Source organism: Phragmites australis, chromosome 21 (genome assembly GCF_958298935.1).
Source record: "Phragmites australis chromosome 21, lpPhrAust1.1, whole genome shotgun sequence".
NCBI lineage: Eukaryota > Viridiplantae > Streptophyta > Magnoliopsida > Poales > Poaceae > Phragmites > Phragmites australis.
In genome coordinates, this window is record NC_084941.1 from 19172029 (window position 1) to 19193262 (window position 21234).

The 21234-nt window shown below is 42.3% G+C and overlaps 1 pseudogene; it reads right to left on the minus strand.

Annotated features, from left to right (window-relative positions):
* Positions 1 to 303: 303 nt before the first annotated feature.
* On the minus strand, positions 304 to 17211 carry LOC133903203 (S-norcoclaurine synthase 1-like; annotated as a pseudogene).
* Between the last annotated feature and the right edge of the window lie 4023 nt (positions 17212 to 21234).

Here is a 21234-nt window from a genome sequence, read left to right on the forward strand (position 1 = left end):
CACCACCATAGCACGATAAGAACGCGCTAAAAATACTGAACCCACTCACCTATGTGTGAATTTATGGGTACCATGATTTCAACCTTGATAGGTGGAGTCACACTGGCACAACAGTGCCATACCATCAAGAGGTGATTAAAAGTTCCAAAATAGATCTGATCAAGAAACAACGGAGGCATGCCAAAGCTTCCATTTGTTTTTGACATATGCATGGGATGTGAACTGTGATATGCTCAATTTACGCAGTTTTCCTAGGAGTCACAATCGACAGCAAACAATGCAAGCATATATGACTTTCTTTCCTCAGCTGGTGCTCTTCAGCTTCATCCGTTCTAAGAAGCTCTTCCCCTCCAGTTTTGCAGAGAAGTAAAGCCTCCTAAAGTTCTCATGGTCCACTGTCTTATAAGCCCGATCTTCACGCGCCACAATAACTTGGAGAGGACCTATCATGGCATTTATGCTTGGGCCGTGAAATGCCGCAACCGAGAGCCGTTCTTTCTCCGAGTCCACGAAGACCCGGTGCTCAATACTCCTGTACCTTTCATTTGTGACGATCTGTGCTCATGTGAAAGAGAGGCAAGAACGAGTCAGTCAAAAAGATCGATCAAACTTCGTGCACCGATGAAATAATATCTGATAAACACTAAAGTAATATCTGATGAACACTACTCATACGCAATTAGGCATACAGCATACTCCATCGGTGTCCTGAGAAGCAGCCCTTTGCAACTGTGCATACCTCGGAAGTGTCTCCAAGGTTGACGATGAACGCGCCCTGTATAGGGTTGACAGAAACCCAACTGCCATTTCTGTTTACCAGCAGATCCTGAACCTGATCCACTTGGAGGACAAGCGTCAGAATGCGGAGAGAGAACCTGACTGACTGTATTCTCCGCCAATGCATTTGTCGGCAATCGCCTCTCGTTCTAACCCCAAGGTCTTGGCCATGATAGCCAGCAGGCGCCCTGCTACATTCTTCACAGCAGTTGTATATTTATCCAGTGTCAACCTGAAATACAAACTGATTAGTAAGGTTTCCTTATACACAAACTGTTCAATTAATAGTGATGTTTCGTTTTTTGAAAGAATGAATAGTGATTTGTTTTGGGCCACTTACATGTAGGCCCTTATCTAGTCAACGCCAGTTCATGTCAATGCACATCTCAGTCAGCGCCATGTCACCTAAAACCACCTATAATACCACATATGGATATGATTTGCTCCAGTTTTGAGACATGAAGGACTTATTCTAACGGGTTTTAGAGTTGAGGGATGAAAATTAAACCGCGGAAAGAGTTGAAGGACTTAGAGTAATTTTTTTCCTAACCAATATGATTGTCCATTGACTTAACGGGATAGGATTTAAATTATAATGGCAATTTTTGGTTGCTACTGCTAGTCTGTGTTGGTCAATTTGGCTAAGTAGAAATGACAATGGTTTGATAAAAAACAATGATTTCTCTTATATGTAGTTATCTTTATAGAGACATACTGGCTTCGATTTTTAGTCACCGCTACAGCATGAGGATGAAAGGCGGATCGCATGATTGGCACGCCGAAAGTTGGAGATCAAAGCTATGGAGATCTTCGCTAATTTTGGATAGAAATTTAGTAAGAAACTGTTTCTCATTTGATTAGTTTAATCTTCTTTGAGTTGTTATGAACGGTCATGTTTACTTTAGCATTGTGTTGTGTCTTTGTAATAACTTCCGATAGATGTAGAGGCTGGAATGATAGTATTATTCTATTATTAAAAGATGGTGTAAGACGAACATGATAATAACAGTCAGATATTTGACGAGGCTGCAATTGCTTAGCCTACTTTTCTTCTATTTTTCACTTGCAACTTAACTCACAGCCACATACGCACCCGATGGCCACTTATATACATGCTCATGCGCTGGCACACGGAATAAAATGCAACAAATATGACATATTTCTATGCCTAAGGCCTTTTTATTTTTTTCTATGGATTTTCTAAAAGCTGAGTCTGGAACGTGGTTTTAGATAAGCTGATTCCTTATGGTGTGTGGACCAAGAATAAGCAAATACTAACGACATAATTAATTTCTATCAAACAACCATAAAAGTACCAATCGTACCTGAAGTTCGCAGGTTTGTCTGGCCAGAATCTCATGTTTCTGCCTTGAGGCGGCTGCGTGTTTAGGTAAAGATTGTCAGACCAGTCCAGCTGCTGATCCTCAGAGACGACAAATAGCTGACCATAGGCGTAACTTCCCTGGTTCCTGAGCAAACTGCTTTTTTGTTTCTGCAGGTAACCGAAATAATACTTTAGTATCCGCCTTCATTGCCTCAGCGATGTCACTGGGAACATCGTGGTTGGTTAGCTGCAAAAACAAGGTACCTTCCGTCAGGATGAGAAATCAATTTATGGCAAGGAATGCCGAACAGTTCTCAGAAAATGTAAAATGGAAACCATGCAAGAAGATGGAAGAGCCTAAGGCCAAGTATAGGCTTCTGATAGCCTGTCTTGGATGCATCTTATTTACGAAAAGGCGTAAAATAATTTAGGTGAATTTTAGATGAATTGATGTTTATCATATCACTGATGAAATATGCCAATGATATGATGTCATATATTGGGAAATGATGATATTAGATAGCTAGATGCAATTTGCTCTTCTAGATATTGCCAATAATGAGTATCTAATCAAGTTTAAATGTGATTTTGTGTGGTATCATAGTTTAGATCTGGCAAATTATCTAAACCCTCCAATCAAGTTTACCTACACGGCTACACCTAGATGGCTTGACGGCGCTGAGTCTTTTGAGACTCTCTAACCAAGTTTGTGGAGTGGCCACAAGCATTGCAAGTAGGAGGAGTGGCTCGTGCTAGAGCAGCAAAGCACTACCTGAGCGAACAGCGGTGAGCATCTAGGTGCGCCTATATAGGTGATCTATAGGTGTTTAGGGAGTGCTAATGGCTAGAGCCGTATAGTTATTCAATCAGGGAGCTTGGCGCTTGCAATGAGCTCCAACGTGGATTAGTGGTGGGAGGCAACTCACTGATAATATGGAAAAAAATAGCTGTGCCCAGTTTGTGCTCTCTATCTGATGGGAGTATGACTGATCTTCCGAATGTAATATGATAAATTGATTGGTGGAGTTTCAATATTGATGATCCATAAGCTCCGATCAGAACATATCGAAAATCCTCGCAACCATTACACTACTACTCCGTGGTTATCAACCATACCAAAACGCGGTTGACCTTGCCAATAATACTTTTCTTGTAAGCAAATCGAGAACACAAGTAAAAACAGATAGATGCGATCTGAATATTACTAATTACTAATGAAGTAATTGAGTTGAGGTTCTACAAACCGAACAAGCGACAAAACTATCTAAAACAGGATAATCTAAGCAAAACCCGAGCCAAAATTATGACGACTACTATATATATAGAGGGGACGTGAGGAGATCGACCTAGGGTTGTATAGCCGTAGAAAAAGGCATACACAACCTGAACTCTGACCCTGACACACTTACAAGACTCGACAAGGCCACAACGGTGATGCAACACCTTATTTCAATGACTCTAACTAATCTATAAGGAATTTATGGTCGAGATTAGATCCATTCAAAAGGGCTCATCATAAGTTTTCTAAGCAAATCTAAGAACACTTTAATTGGACTATGTATGCAAAAGTTATGCTCATTTTATTGACGTGTTGTCTTGAGACTCCGAGTAAACTTTGGGGTTCGAGTAGGACTCGACTTGGAGTCCGAGTAGACTTGTCCTTTGAGTGATGACATCTAGACAATCTTATGATGCTTCTCCCATATTCCTACACAACAAAATATCACAAGAATTTAGTAGCAACCCATCCAAGAATGTATAAACAGTGATAAACGAGTTCATCACATGATGGTTTAATTATCGTGCACGTGCTCTTGTAATTGACCCTTATATCACTTGAAGAGTAGTGTTACATGTATCCGAAGGAGTGATGTCCTCATCATCCTCCTCCTCTTGAATTGGAGTCTTCCTCGACTCAAGCTCATCTTCTTATCCCATGTATGGCTTCAAATCTGAAATGTTAAACGTGGAACTAAGCCCAAAATCTATAGGTAGATCTAATTTGTATGTATTATCATTGATTTTGTTAATTATATTGAATGGATCATAAGCTCTAGGCATCAACTTTGATTTTCTTAATTCTGTAAGCCTACCATTTCTCAAATGCAACCAAACTAAATCACCCGGTTCAAATTTTATTTCTTTCCTATATTTACTTCTAGCAATCTTATACTTTTTAGTCATACTCTCTATATTCTTTTTAGTTGTTTCATGCAGCTTAAGAATAAAGTCAGCACATTTCTTAGCATTCAAATTAAGTCTTTCAAAAGTCGGTGAAGGTAGTAAATCAATAGGAGCACGAGGATTAATTTCATACACTACATGAAACGGACTTACCTTAGTGGTGGAATATACCGACCTATTGTAAGAAAATTCAATATGCGGTAAATACTCTTCCAACATTCTCAAATTTTTCTTTAGAATAATCCGCTACATGGTGGATAATGTGCGGTTGATGACTTCTGTTTGACCATCAGTTTGAGGGTGACATGTAGTAGAAAACAGTAGCTTTGCTCCCAATTTGTTCCAAAGTGATCTCCAAAAGTGGCTCAAAAACCTTGCATCATGATATGAAATGATAGTAGTAGGCACTCCATGTAGTCGAACGATTTTGCTACAAAACAAATCAGTTAAGTTCGTAGCATCATCACTCTTGTGATAAGGTATAAAATGTGCCATTTTAGAAAATTGAGCCACAACTATAAATATACTATCTCTTCCCCTCTTTGTCCTAGGTAACCCTAAACCAAATCCATAAAAATATCCTCCCATGGTACACTAGGAACATAAAGAGGTATATAAGGACAATGTGGATTTAAGTGAGACTTAGCTTTATTGCAAGTAGGGTAGCATGACACATAGCATTTGACATCGCGTCTCATTTTTGACAAAAGAAGTGGGTGACCAGCATATCTTCAGTTTTGTTTGCTCCAAAATGTACCATCAATCCTCCCCCATGTGCCGCCTCCTATAACAACAAAAGTCGAATGGAGCTATCTGGAATTCATAGTTTGTTAGCATGATAGAGCAAACCATCAATAAGCATATATTTATTCTATGTTTTTCTTTCTCTACAATGTTCAAACACTTCTTTAAAGTCCAAATCAGTAGCATATATGTCCTTAATGGTCTTTAAACCAGAAATCTTATGATCAAGTTGAGATAACATGGTATTGCCTAGAAAGTGCATCAACAAAGCAATCTCATTGTTCTTTTCTTTCATATGTTTTATGACATATGGAAACGACTCAATATATTCTACCCATTTAGCATATCATTTATTCAGTTTAGCTTGACTTCTAATATGTTTCAGTGATTCATGATCATAATGTATAACAAATTCTTTGGACCATAGATAATATTGCCAAGTTTTAAGCTCACAAACTAAAGCATACAATTCTTTATCATAGGTAGAATAATTTAGACTTTGTCCAATTAATTTCTCGCTAAAATAAGCAACATGTTTACCTTCTTGAATTAGCACACATCTAATGCCAATTCTGCTAGTATCACATTCTAGCTCAAAAGTCTTATCGAAATCTAGGAGTTGGAGCAATAGAGCATTAGTGAGCTTTTCTTTCAACAACTTGAATACTTTTTCTTATGCAGGTACCCATTTGAAAGCTACTCCTTTCCTTGTAAATTCGTTCAATGGGGGTAACGATGGTGCTGAAATCCCGCACCAAACATCGATAGAACTCCGCAAGACCATGAAAGCTTCTCACTTGTGTGACAGTCTTAGGGGTCGACCAGCTCTTTATAGCTTTGATTTTTTGCTTCATCCACCTCCATTCCCTGTGGAGTAACAACATAGATAAGAAAAGAGACTCGATCCATGCAGAAGGTGCATTTTTCAAGGTTACCAAATAAACGTGCATCCCTTAATGCCTTAAAAACATCACGTAGTTGATCAAAGTGTAATTCATGTGACTTGCTGTAAATCAAGATATCATCAAAATAAACCACCATAAATCTTCCAGGGCAACTATGCAGCTCTGATCATAGCATACATTTGTTGGCGGTGAAGCAGAAGGAGTGTGAAAGCTTAAAGGAATACAACTATCATTTTGTGCGAGAGAAGTGTCAAGCGAAGGGTCTGAGCAACGACATTATGATTGACATGGCTCAGCAAGGATTTTGAGCCGGGGCATTGGCATCACGCATGGCATGAAAGCCAATCAGGGATATGATGAGCGCTTCACGAAGATGGAAGACTATTCAAGGGAATAAGAGAATGACCTTCGGAGGCACTGACCGTTTGCCTTCGGAGCCCCGAAGCCACAAGACGAGCGATGGGAGCAGGTCGTTTTGGAAGGAAAAAGAGGAGCGCACGAGGAGGTCCCTTTGATCTCCCAATAAGCATAAGACGCACTATCATTTTCATCATCCGAGAGGCCAAAAGTGAGGCATATTTAACATCGACAAAGGCCAAGACAGAAGTAGATAGAGGGATAGGGGTTTGACAAGGTGCCCTAGGCCATTTTACTATGCAATACATGGTGAAGATGCTGGTCACACTACGAAACTATACCCCCAAGTCATGGCCCTGAAGGAGGGGATGCATAGGAAACCTTCGGGGTTGTTTGCCTTCGACTGTCTCAAGACCCTCGAGCGGTACACTACATAGAGCCCTGAAGAAGCTAGGCCTTCAGGTCATCACCTATGGCTCCACCTTAGACTTACTACCCGCACTCTGTGGCATGGACCAGAGCGTATCATCCACAACACCCTCAAGCATCAAAGTTGCTACCCCACCGCCTCGAATGGTAATATAATCCTCTTTGGAAGGGGTGAGATCAGTGCAAAACATGGAAGGAACATGAAATGTGATAATAGCCATCTTTGGTGGGTCCAGCTATGACTTCGAGTCCGAGAGGCAGTGAAAGGAGTACGTTTGAAGGGGCAATCATGTGGGAACCAGCCCCTATATGTCAAGTCTTGATGATCATATCTCCCTACCACCTTCTCTTAAGAAGACATGCGAGTCCTGAACTACTCGCACACCAATGCCTTTGTAATTTTCGCAAATGTGTCCAGATCTGAGGTGCATTGGGTGCTAATCGATGGGGGGACTTCTGCAGATCTATTGCTTGTTGTGGCATTTGATGGGATGGGGATCACCAGAAGCCACTTGCGACACACGAGGATCCCACTGCAAGGCTTCGGGGGAAAGCCTATTGAAGCGCTCAGGTAGATTTCACTCTTGGTAACTTTTCGGAGATGGAGCAAAAGTGCAAATGGAGAACATATTGTTTGACATAGTGGATGTTCCTTACCAATACAACACCATCTTCGGGAGGGGGACCTTGTCCAGCTTTGGCATGGTCAACCATCATGGATACTTGTGTATGAAGATGCCAAGCCCAGAAGGTGTCATCTCTATTTGGGGGGACAAATTTACGGCCCAAAGAATTGAACATGGCCAAGTTCTAGGGCAACTAAGTGTACATTCATTGTTCGTAGCAGAAGAAAGGGAGAAAGAGATCTTATCACTGAAAGAGAATCCGAAGGGTAACACTAAGTGAGTTCCACCACGTCCTGAGAATGAAGACCAGTGTGTGCACATTGGCATCGAGCTAGCACCTGAGCAGGAGGCAAAGCTACTGTCTACCCTTTGGGCCAATGAATATATATTCGCTTGGTCACCGCAGGATTTACCAGGAGTTAGCAATGAGTTGATAGAGCATCGTCTTAACGTGGCTTCGGGAGTGAAGCCCAGGAAGCGGAAGCTCCAAAAGATGCCCCTCGAACATCAAGAGGCTACTAGGACAAGTAAAAAAGGTTCTCAAAGTTGGGGTAATACGCAAAGTCATACACCCTGAGTGGTTGGAAAACCTGGTGTTGGCGAAAAAGAGCAATGGCAAGTGGCACATGTGTGTGGATTTTACTGATCTAATCAAAGCGTGCCAGAAGGATGACTTTCCTTTGGCCTAGATATACCAGTTAGTCAATGTAACCACAGGGTTGGAAATGATTGGCTTCCTCGATGCATACCTTTAGGAGGTAGGCCTGCGATGGAACCCTGAAAATTGTGCATCCATTCTAGTCTAACTGGGATGTCTGGTATCTCAAAGGAGCATCGAAGCCAACCCGAAGAAGATACGGGCCATGGTAAACATGGAACCCCCCTAATCAATCTAGGAAACACAACACTTGGTCAGAAAAGTGACTTTGTTGAATCGCTTCATTTCTCGATCTGTAGAGAAGAGTTTGCCTTTCTTTTAGGTTCTTCGAGGTTCAGATGGACCGACGAGCAGCAAATGGCGAGGCCTTGAAGGGTCATTTGATAACGCTAACCACTTTAGCCAGCTCAGAGCTCGGCAATGTGTTATTGCTATACGTTGCGGCATCACCTTCGGTAGTTAGTGCGGTCTTGGTTCAAGAGAAGAAAATGGAGGGGGACCTTTGGCAACTCCCGATCTACTTTGTCTCGGAGGTGCTAGGTGGTGTGAAGGAGAGATACTTCGAGCTTGAAAAATTGGCATATGCAGTGTCATGGCACCGTGGAAGCTAAAGCATTACTTCACAGCTCATCGGAGCACAATCCCAACCATGTACCCATGGAAAGATATCTTTGCAAACCACGAAGCCACTGGACGCATAGGCACATGGGCAGTTGAGCTCTCCCCACTGTGCATTACCTTCATCGCACGTACAACCATAAAGTCCTAAGCCTTGGTAGACTTCATCGCTGATTGGACGCTCGGGGCAGGAGCGCTGAAGGATCCGCAACCCGACTAGATATGGACCATATATGCTGACCTAGCTTGGGGCCTTTCGGGTACATGTGTGATGGTCATAATCATATCACCTGGAGGGATGAAGTTATCCTACGCAGCCAGGCTTCAATTTGATTCTACAAATAACATAGCAGAGTATGAAACAGTGATGTTAGGTCTTCAAAAGGTGAAGGCCCTGAGAGCTAAACATGCAGTAGTGAAAATAGATTCGCAGCTTATGGCAGGCCAAGTTGACAAATCCTTTTAAAAAAACCAGCCAAGTATTTCTAATCAGTGGTTCGGATGCAAAAATACTTCTCAGGCTTCACGGTAAGAACCATCCTTAGGGGAGAAAACCAAGAAGCAGATGCCTTGGCAAAGGCTGCAGCACGTGGCACCTCTCTACTCTCCGAAGCATTCTTCAAAGTCCTCGAAGCCCCGATAATAGAGGCTGAAGAGCCATTGGCAAATGTCATAGTGATAGCAAAGATAGAGTAGCGAACCCTTTGTTGGCCTACCTTCAGGACTAGACAATGCCAGAATATGAGGCTGTAGCACAGAGAATTGCATGTCGAGCCAGGAGCTACTCGGTTGTTGATGGCAAGTTCTAGAAGGGGGGAGTGTGCGCACCTCGTTGCAATGCGTGTCAATGGCCGAAGATCAGAAGCTACTTCAGGAGGTGCATCAAGGACTTTGTGGATCTCACATAGGCCCGAGGGCCCTCGTCTCAAAGGCATTTTGACAGGGTTTCTATTGGCCCATAGGCTTTAGATGTGGAGGCCATAGTTCAAACATGCCCGCGATGCCAGTGGATGGGGGAGACAATCACATGCCTCGAGCATTGAGAGACCTTCGATACGCGATGGTGGCAGTTGATTACTTCTCTAAATGGGTCGAAGCTGCTCCACTCGCCCGAATCACGGTAAAGAACATCCAACGCTTCTTTTGGCAATCAATAGTATGCCGGTTCGGAGTCCCCCGCAAAGTAACCTTGGACAACGAGACACAGTTTTATTCCTCGATGTTCATGAACTTCTGTGAAGGTATAGGAGTAAATTTATGCTTCATATCGGTTGGCCACCCACTGTCCAATGGAGCGGTCAAAGGGCTAACGGAAGCATCTCTACCATAGTGGCTAAATAGTTGATTAGGTTGCTGAAGGGCAAATGGGTAGAAGAATTGTTGAAGCTTCTATTGTCTCTTCATATGACATCTACCTGACCCACAGGGTTCACTCCTTTTCGTCTATTGTTTGGAGATGAAGTTGTGACTCCGGAAGAGGTGAAAGCTAAATCTCTACGGGTTATCTCCGCTACCTTTGGCGATCAAGCGGTGTCAAAGGACCTCATAGAGGAGTCACACCTGATAGTGGTCGTGAACCTAGTGAAGTACCAGGGACAAACAAAGCAATGGGTAGACAAGAAAATTGGAGGCAGAACGAATCAACTCAGCGACCTCGTCCATCTTTGGAAGTTAAATCATGAAACGGTCGAAAAACTCCAATCTAAGTAGGACGGTCCTGTCATCATGATGGAGTCCCAAAGACCAGGGTCATGCCGTCTAGCTATATTGGAATATGAAGCACTTTCGCATACATGGAATGTGGATTCGCTCTGCAAGTTCTGGGTATGGTGTCAGCCCTCGTCAAGTTATTTTAGTAGTTAGGATGTTTTTTCTTTTACTGCAAAATGTAAAAAGAGTTTGCTCCGGAGCTGTTGTAATGCCCTACTCTACAACTGAAACATAGTTTAGTCAAAAATTCAAAATTTTGACATCACCTCCTTTGTATTTTGAGGTATAACTGGCTTTACAACACAAGGCACAACAAAAAATGACATGTAAACATAAATTAAGCAACATCAAGGCTCCTTACGCTTCGACCAAGCCATACAACTCTTTACAACGCAAACGAGATAAAACCTCCTTTACACCAAAAACTTATCTTAAGAACAAGGGTCCTACTTTTAGTTAAATTCATAAAGTGATTTGGATTATAAACAGTGTGGACTGTGCAAGATTTTAACCTAAAGTATATTATGCTCGTCAAAATGACTCAAATGTACCTGTAGAAGAATTGGCAGGGTGAGATATACTCAAGTAACGATTATGAATATATATTCATATCTCACATACAATAGAATAATTGTGTCGAAAGCAAAGGAGTTAATCACAAGGATGGTTATAGACAAGGGCAAGTATGAAATACTTCTCCTCATGATAAAACGTCTACCAAACCGATCTTCTAGATTGTCTGCAACACCATGTTATCATATTCTCCGACCATTATGCGAGATTTGTATGTCATGCGCATCGTCAATTCTTCGATATTGTAATCATATCATGCTAAATGTAAAAGAAATACATATGCCATGATGCAACTCCATTTGAGAGTTTATGTTGGATGATGCTAACCTCTCATGCAACTCCATGTACCGGTATGAGTCATGGCACGATAGCGGTGACAAGCATTTATCTCCATATGAAATGCATATTTATGCATAAGAATTGACGTCAATTCTCAATTTTTCTTTTGATAACTCCTCATAATGAACACCCACCACTACAATCCACAACGCCAACAACATAGTCAAAATAATTAAAATAGCATGGGTTCAATTCATCAAATGCAATATAATATACATCATGCACCATTAAACAACGTCATCCATAATCTTAATAAATAAAAAAGGCAAGCATTTCAATATAACAATTATGAGCACAGAAACACAATTCACTCGCATAGTTTAACGACCAAAAATCATACCATAGTTGAATATGAAGATAAAACAAATAATTACTCTTGATGATATATACTCCATTTTATTCACAAGAGAGTTAAGATATGAATATAAAAATAACACTAACCACACCCCTACGTTACTTGCCTGTTACAGATAGCGGTGGAGAAAGATCGCCTAAACACGATCAGAGGTACTACCACCATTATAGAAGAGGCTTCCTTGCAAATACCCCAAAGGAAAATATGTATTCCAAGCACATCTGCCCACTAGCTTTGGTGGCAAAGGTATGGTATATATTATCTGTCAGCAATGTGAATTCATGATCTGTTAGTAATGCACCGGTTGAATGTGAACCAAACCTCGCACTGGTATATCTTCGCACTAAATCTGGACCCCAAGGACCCAATCCTCTGATAATTCCTTGAGTAAAAATTATACTCCAAAAGATGATTCACTAGCATGCCTTTCCATGTTACTTGAAACTTGGTTAACCACTAAGAGCTATGCTCTTTTTCTGATGAGAAACCAGCAGGATCTCATCATCTCCAAGTGAACAAGCAATGCTTAAAGCCTGAACAGGATCACTAAGAGTACCAAAATTTAGCACAGTACATTATACGGCTTTCTGCTGCCATCAATACTAAAAACTGTTACAGTCATTGCTCTCTTTGCCGTGGAAGGTACAGGCAAAGATAAGTGCATTAAATGGTCAAAAGTGATAGATGTTTTACTCGGATGAGCATTGTCTATGGCAGATATAGACTATCACAGAATCATTTTAATAGGAGAATAATAAGACCCATGGTAAGAATGGTATGGCATGTACCATGGTTAAAAATTCGTTGAAAACAACTTGATATTCACGAAAACTGGTCAATTTGGTCCACACTTAATTCTAAATTCAACCGATTTTCGAATTTGAATAAAAAAATAAAAAAAATCACAAACAATTCTAAAAATACTAGAGACAATTCTAATACCTTCTATGAAAAAATATTTCAAAAATAATATCGTTTGCATCATATTTTATATGGAGGAAGTTTGAAAAAAAAAGAAAAATATTGAAATGGGCCATATGAACATGATGATTTGACCAATCATGTTAAGAAAAAGCTTAGCATGCAAATACATATTTTTCTTATGTAGGGCATATCTTAAGAGGATCTTCAAAATTTGTTTCACTTCATTTAGAGTTTTATTAATTTCTCCATGATTTTTACAAAGTTCACAAGCATAAAGTGAACATGTTAAGAAATAGCACAGTAATTAACTTTTTCATGTATACCATTATTTTTTCCTACATAAAGCATAGTATAAGTAAACTAATAAAAGTGATTTCACTAATTTTAGAGGTGTGATGGGTTAGTTATGAATTAATCTAGTTGTAACACATTTACGCAATCCTACATGTTACAATAACTATTTCATGAGTTCATGTATTTTTAAAAGACATAGGATCATGTAAGAAAACTAACAAAATTGATTTCATGATCTTTGGATTAGCAAAGAATTAACTATGCATTTAACTAGGTTTAGAAAATACATTTTCTCATGGAAAGTATTCAACTTTTTATGATTATAAATACTTTTATTATGTAGATCATATTATAAGGAGACCAACAAAAAAAATTAACTTGATTTGAAGCTCAGATGAATTAGTTATTGATTTTGCAAGGTTGAGCTATTTTTGGTTTTTCTGTTGAACTTCACTAAAATTCGAGAAATGCGCTCGGTAAATCAGGAAATGCGACCGGTTTTGACTAATTCGTTCAAAATGTATTCATGCGGAAAATGCGATTAGTAAATCGGAGAATTCGCTCAGTTTTTTATGGAATTCGACCGGTTTTCGCTGACTCAATTCGATCGGTTTTTGTCTCCGATCTATAAATTTGATCAAGTAAATTTGTCTGAATTCTCATCAAATTTCAACCGATTTTTTTGGTTTCATGAATTTCAAAAGATTGGTGGGTAGTGGTATTCGTTGCCTAAACGAATTTATTAATCCTGGCATATATTACTTCAATTTTACTGATCTAGGAACAAACCTCGTGATAACAACTATTCTCAATTATTTGTCTGTCATGAATTGAAATTGAAACTCGCTTACTGGTAATTGAAACACAAAAAAAAAAAGTGCAGTCTGCAAGCTCAGGAGCAAAACGGAGGCAACTGAGTACTACAACAGTCTAATGTGTAAGTGCAGAGCCCTGATAGACCTCTTTCACACATTCTGATGGGTGAAAAAATCAATTACATTCTATGAAAGAAAACTGACTACCAAAAGAGTTGCAAAACATAACGATTAGGACCCGGCAAGATTTCAATTGCTATCTCAATTGAGTAATTTTAATTTCTGCATACAAAATTCCCATATTATATAAGCACCACTCCACCGTGCGTGCAGTCGACGTCGCCATCAAGATTATGTCCTCTCGCCGCAGCATACACATGCGAGGCATGGCGGCGAGCAGCCGCGGCAGCGGCTCAACCGGGCAGCATCCAAAGGTGGGTTCGCATCTTAATGGCTTTGGAGGCAAACAGGGGTGAGCACTAGCTAGAACGTGAGCTAACCAAGCTAAGGATGCCAGAGTTGGGCAAGGAAATTCACCCGCGGAGGAGGTCGGCGGCGGCAAAGTTCATGGCCGTTGATGGCTGTCTTCCCCGATCGGCGACCAAGGGTGCCTGCCAAGCCGATTTGGTGGTCCGGTCTTCGTCGCGAGGATAGGAGGCATACGGTTGTGCGGCACGACGGCGAAGTCATGCTCAACATGGTGGTAGGCATGCGCGGCAGCACACACCGGCGTGGATTCACTAGGCGCAAGCGAAATTTGGCTGCGGCCAGCAGCAGGTGACGGCCAATGGGCTGGACAGTGGCAGTCAACAGCGGGTGGCTGGTCGGCCGATGGGCTAAGCGACGACGGCTAGGGTAGCGGCTCAGTCGGGCGAGTGGCAGTAGTTGGGCCTCCTTTGGATAAAGAAGGGAGTGGCGTCGAGCAGAGTCTGGATGGATCGGGGTGATCCATCCGCCCGTTTATATCCTTTTTCTTTATTTTTTTTTCAACGGTTTAAATTTACTGTATATACTACGAATTCACTTGTTATCCAAATAGGATGTTTAGATATCAAATTGAAACCGACTCAATAAGATTTACGCATCCGCGATCTCCGATCGTCTATCCAAGCAACGGATAAAAAGTCAAATTTTTGCCACTTCTGCGGGTCCAACCGCCAACATTTTCTTTATTTATTTTAGAAATATCCAGAATATTACAGCTGTACTATTTTCCTTATAGAAGAAACCCTACTTCGGGGTGCAAGGTTTTTAACACCTTTCAATGAATGAAAGAATATTCTCCAAAAACCTTGCATTGCTTCCCGCACGAAGGGTTATAGTCTAAAGGACTCTCCTGTGATTGATGTCTAAGGACTCACCACTCCAAAGACCGAGCGAGCCTAACGGCCCTGAAGGCTGACGTCTATGGACTAGCCTATAATGAAGAAGGGTCATAGTTTAAGGACTCCCTTGTGATTGACGTCTAAGGATTCTCCACTCCAAAGACCGTGTGAGCCTAAGGGCTCCGAAGGTTGATGTTTAAGGACTTGCTTATGATGATGAAGGGTCATAGTCTAAGTACTCCCATGTGGTCGACGTCTAAGGACTCCCCTGTGCTCGACGTTTAAGGACTCACCACCCTGAAGATCGGGTGAGCCTAAGAGCCTCAAGAGCTAGTGTCTAAGGACTCCCTAGGGCAGAATCTAAGGATCCTACATGCTTGTGATACAGCTACTAGCGAAGGGTTTTAGAGCCTAAACTTCTTGCATTGAAGGGATATGTCGATAAAACAAGAAGAAAACAAATTGCGAAAGCTTTATTGAAGAACCAAGCATTACAAATCGCATATTTCAATGAAGATGGAGGCTTGTCAATGGAACCAGAAGGACCCCTCCCAAACATCTCCTTATACCTACAGCTTTGTGCTAACTGAAATACAAAGCCACGCCTAATCTATCCCTTCATTAGGCCAATCCTCGGAGAACAATGACTCCGAAGATGAGGGCTCCATGAACACATTAGGTGTGACAGCTTCTGGCTCTTCAGTAGGCTATTCCTTGGGAATTATAAGCTCTACATTGGTAGGGGGTCGTGCGGCCCTTCACTCCGTTCGAGCCTCCAGCATTGAGCTGTTCAAGTTCTCCTAGAACTCCTGAGAGTCGATGTTATAAGCATCTTAGATCGCCCTACGCTCACACCCATAATCTTCAAAATCCAATTGGGATGTCAAAGTAAAAATATTCGCCAAGTCGCACCTAACATATACAAATCGTTGTAATTCATTGCCAACAGATATACGTCTAGCGAAGACCACTTCGGCCTGGGGACTGAAGACAAAGTCTTCTCTCGCCTAAGAAAGGGACGAAGACCTAATCCAACTGTGCGCTTAAAATGTTGAAATACGAAGAGATGATGTACAAAGTGAGACAAAGTTTGAACAAAGCTTTTCATTCATACGAGCTTTTTTACATAAGAAACAAAATAACGATACTAGGGCCCCATTTGGCATAGCTCCAGATCCAAGATTTCTTGGAGCTAGTTTTGACCAGCTCCAAGATTTACCAGCTCCAAGAAATCTTGGGTCTGGAGCTATGGGTAAATTGAGGGTATTTAGTTGAGCCATCTGGTTTTAGTTTGGACTAAAAATAAAAGTTTAAACCACTTTATTTTATCATATAAATTCTAGATCCATCATGGATCTCAGAGCTAGAGCTGTGCCAAATAGGCTCTAGGTTCTTTACAAAAGAGCCAAATAAGGCTTTGGGCATAAGACCTAGCCTATGAAATACTTAAGCATGGCGGAGCCAGGGCCAAAGGTTCACACCTGGCTCCGCCAGCATCGTCCACTTCACTCTGGCCTTCAACCATTACGCTGCCTCCACGTGACCCTTTGGGGGCACCTGATCCCGAAGCGCTGGTGCTAGCGTGAACACTCCTTGTAGTGGAGATGAATTCTGCACGACCGCGAGTAAACCAGTACTTCTCGAAGAAAGCCTTGCCAGCCTTCTTTACCCTAGTCAATGGTCTTCGCGTCAGCCTCTAGCAGGAGCTCGTAGCCGAGGACGCTGAGTGCCTCAAAATGAGTACACCCGATGACCTTTAGAGCACCAAGAGTGGCCTTGACGGTGCCTCCAACACAGAAGTCACTGAACGCCAGTGTCTAGCCTAGGGCCCCTCGAAGATCGGTGGAGGCCGAAGGGCAGAGGCACACACCTTCGTGGAGACCGCATCAGCATCCTCTTGGGGCCACCTTCTCTGCTTCAAGTGCAGCGTCCAAATCTAGGCGCTGCCTCCTCTCTTTGTTGAGGGAAGGCTCAAGGGTGTGGCATTGTCTCTTAATGTCTTCAAGAGCGGCTCAAAGGTTTACTACCTCCCCTTCGGCCCATTGGAACTTATCCAATGCTTCCTCCAACTGGGACTTGGCTTTGGCGACCACCCTTAGAATGTTGTGCGCTAGAAACAAGTCCTATAAAAAGTGAAAAAGTTAGTGAGGATTAACAGAGGGTGGATAATTGTGATGTGATCTTGAAGGGTTACCCTCATTTGAGTAGCAACAAGATGGTCGACCAAAATGGAGGGCGTAAACTCCGAAGCCATGCCTTCAACCTTCGTTTGAGGAACGGTTTCCCCGAGGGCAAGGAAGGATGGTTAGGCCCCTATCCGCTCGAAGAGGTCAGAACAACCAAACCCTTTGGACATTGAGGTGCTCCCACTCAGTCGAGGGGCCTCAAGTGTTTCCATGAAGCCTTTCCCCTTCCCAGGACACAATGGAGGGACCTCTCGCAGAGAAGTACACTCTGTTGCAACATAAATTGTAAGTAAACACAAAAGGGCACAAGGTAAAAGTTTATAACCCTTACTCGAAGTCCCACCCTCACTCGAGGTCTTCGTGTGGACTTCAGGAGCAGATTTGGGAGAGGCTTTGCGAGCGGTGGCAACATCCCTAGAATCCTCGACGATGGTGCACAGGACATCCGGCATGTCGAAGTCCTCCTCTTCCGCAAAGGGTGGAATGGCGGTAATAGGTACCACGGCGATCGGAGCGCCACTCATAACCAGAAGCTTCACCAAGCCTCCAGATTAGAGGGGGGAGGAGCCTCTTGCTGATCTGCACCAGTGGCTCAAGCCAACATGGTAGGACTTCCATCCTAACCTTTGGGCATGGTGGCCACCCTCTATCTTTTCAAGGTTGAGGCATGTGAAACCCTAGCGTCAAGGATCGGGAGGCAAAGGTAGCAGTAGCATAGACTTCGATGTTGATTGCCTTCATCCGGCGTGCAACTTTCTGAGGTGGCTGGTGCGACCCATACCGAATGCCATGGAGGTCCATCGCACAATTCAGCTGTGGGGCCTTCACCTTCTCCCTTAGCTCTTAGTGCTTGAACCTAGTATAAGGCCCGATCAAGGCCTCCACGGCCGCCTCCATTGCTTCGACCCTCTCTGCTAATCGGATGATGGCGTTTGACATGAGTTGTTGAATCTCTAGATGGTATCGGTCAAGAACACAACCCATGAACTTCGACTAGGGGTAGCGAAGGCCAGCCGTAAAGAACCCGATGAAGACAACTACTTTGCTGTTGTCAGGTTGGGGCCTCACTTTCTCAGGGAGAGGGCACCCGTGAGTCACTGGCTTGCCGAAGCCAACCCTTCTCCACCATTTGAATGCTGGTAGATTCAGTGAATTATGTTAGAATTGTTGGGGCCGGCCCATGTAATAATTTCTAATAAATCTCAAAGGCCCATATTATGGAGAGGTGGCCCATGAGTTATGGTCTTCACTATTTTGGGTACCCATTATTACTGGAGGGCTATAGTGATTCAAATTAGATATCCGATGCTGATGATATTTACATCACAAGTGGATATGTATTCACTCTAGCCGATGCCGCTGTTTCATGGAGGTCTTGCAAACAGACCATCATGACGAGGTCAACTATGGAAGTAGAACTCACTGCATTAGACACTGTTGAGGCAAAATGGTTGCGTGAGTTGTTGATGGACATACCTGTGATTAAGAAACCGGTACCGGCTATTCTTATGAAATGTGATAATCACATAGTTATTATCAAAGTAAACATTTCTAAGGATAATGATAAGTCCTCAAGACACGTAAAGAGACGATTGGAGTCTATCAAGAAATTGAGAAACTCCGGAGTGATAACCTTAGATTATACCCAAATAGCTAAGAACCTGGCAGATCCTTTTACAAAGGGACTATCACAGAGTGTGATAGATAATGTATCGAAGGAGATGAGTATGAGACCCATGTGAGTTATACCATAGTGGTAACCCAACCTATGTGATCGGAGATCCCGTGAATTAGGACCCAGTAAGAACAAGCTATTGGTCTAACTGAAGGAGAGTACCTTTATTGTTTGACCCACTCGAGTAAGGATGCAATACTCTCAGAGATCTGTAAGACATGTTAGCTATTGCTTTAATGTGTTCTATTGGCTTTAAGTAGCGAATATGCTAACCTACATAGCATTATTGAAATAACACACCTATATGAGTTTGACTGTTGGTTGCAGTCTATGAAGTTTAGGTGATCTCTAGTAAACTCATGAAGAGACCATAGAGTATGAATTATGTGCTATTGGCAGCCAAATATCAATTATGATTTTAAGTGAAACTTGTTTGCACAAAACTTGCAATTCAAGGCATAGTCCATTATTTAAGTTGTGAATGAGTGTACCTTGATGTTGTAGGTGGATGTTCAACTTAACAGTCTCCACTGAAACACTGGTATATCAAACAAAAGTGGGAAACTAGCAATTCCCTATGAAACTTCGAGATCTGGTGGGGATTGTTAGAATTATTAGGGCCGGCCCATGTAATAATTCCTAATAAATCTCAAAGGCCCATATTGTGGAGAAGTGACCTATGTTGAGGCCCACCCTCTATTAGTACCATATTGTTAATGGAGGTAGAGGTGTGGATTTTCTCCCTATATATATGCAAGGACCCGCACCTTATTAGAAACACGTACAACATAGACTATTAATTGAGAGTAGCCCTAAATTGGAAACGCTCTCATTACGTGAGTCTATATAAGAGTTAGGGTTTTGTCTTTTTCTCTTTCGGTTGTTCTGCCACTGTAGTCAATACCATCCTAGCGTCGACGTGCAACGACAAACGGGAGAGTAGGTCTCTGATACCCTCGCTCTTGAGATCTTGCACCGGGAGAGGACGGATAAGGTTTTTGGGAAGCGCTCCGTGTGACTGCTCAAATTCTTCATCATGGCTCATCTTCCTAGTCGCTTGGGCGTTGCCCGCTGTCATTGTCAATAAACTCAGCGCATCAGCAGGATTGATCATACCGTCAACACAGTGTAACCTACATCTTCAACAACTTTCAAAACACAGAATCAGTACGTAAAAACCATGTTACTCGTACTTTATTTCTTGTGATTCCTAATTTTGAGTATAGTAAATCTAGTCGTATGTTGTGCTTTTATATACATGTCTAGATTATGCTCTAATGATATGATCATATCAGTTTATCAGTTTCTGCTTATGAATTATTTATGAATTAAATTAAACCTAAATGTGTCTTATTTCCAACAAATTAGAGGTCCAGAAATATAGCACTGAAGACTGCAAGCTGGCCTTCATCTTTACCTTGGAGGGCAAGAAGTTGACGCGAAGGGAGAAGTCAGGCAAGGGCCAAGGAGGTCATGCAGAGCTCAACGAAGGCAAGGAAGAGCGCAAGGAAAGTGAAAACAAGAAATATGGCTGAGTTACCATTAGGGGGTGGGTGTGGGCTAAATCTTATATATATACTGCTCCTAGCCTGCACGGTCAAGAAAACCGGGCGATGTGTGCGTGAGAAAACCGAAGAATGCGTGTGAGAAAATTGGGCTACGCGCATGGAGAGCTAATAACACCTTGACACGTGTCCAAAATCCCAAACGTCACCGTAAACACAGTAACATTTCAGGATTTAAAGTCAATTAGAGATGCTTAATTGGTTAATTAGGGCTTAGGATTAAATTACAATAACTTTAACCATGATAAATCATTTACTTAAGACATAATTACCTTTTTCAACGTCGTTCGTATGTGACTTCGGTAGGCCAGGGGGACCAGGCAAAGGCATCTCGCCTTCTAAAGATTCTCGATTTCAACCCCCTAAAGTCGGACCTCAACCATGAGGGGTCACTGATGGGGAATGGTACCGTACTTGTTGTGTAACCTCTGCTCGACTTCGGCTAGCATTGGAGGATCCTAGACAAGGATGGACAAGTACTAACATAATAAAGAAGTAATTTTGGAAGTTCTCTTTGCAGAGATAGAACCGAAAGCAGGGTGAACGCCAAATACAAACACTTGACATCTTGGAGGGTGCGCCGAAGGCTTCTAGGGGCCCGAAGGGATACTTGGCAAGGGGCGAAGATCTGGTGGGCAAAATATCTCTGCCAAAGGCACAGACTAGGAGCAAAAGGCCACCTATGACGGAGTGAAAGACCCGAAGGGAAGCCTGAAGATGGTCGCCACCAGCCGAAGGGAAGCCCTAAGGTGATCAACCACTGTGACAAAGGGTTGACCTACACGCGCAACTGTAGACACGTGTCATGTCCTAGATCATATAACAGTTGTAATAGTATAGTGGCTGTAATA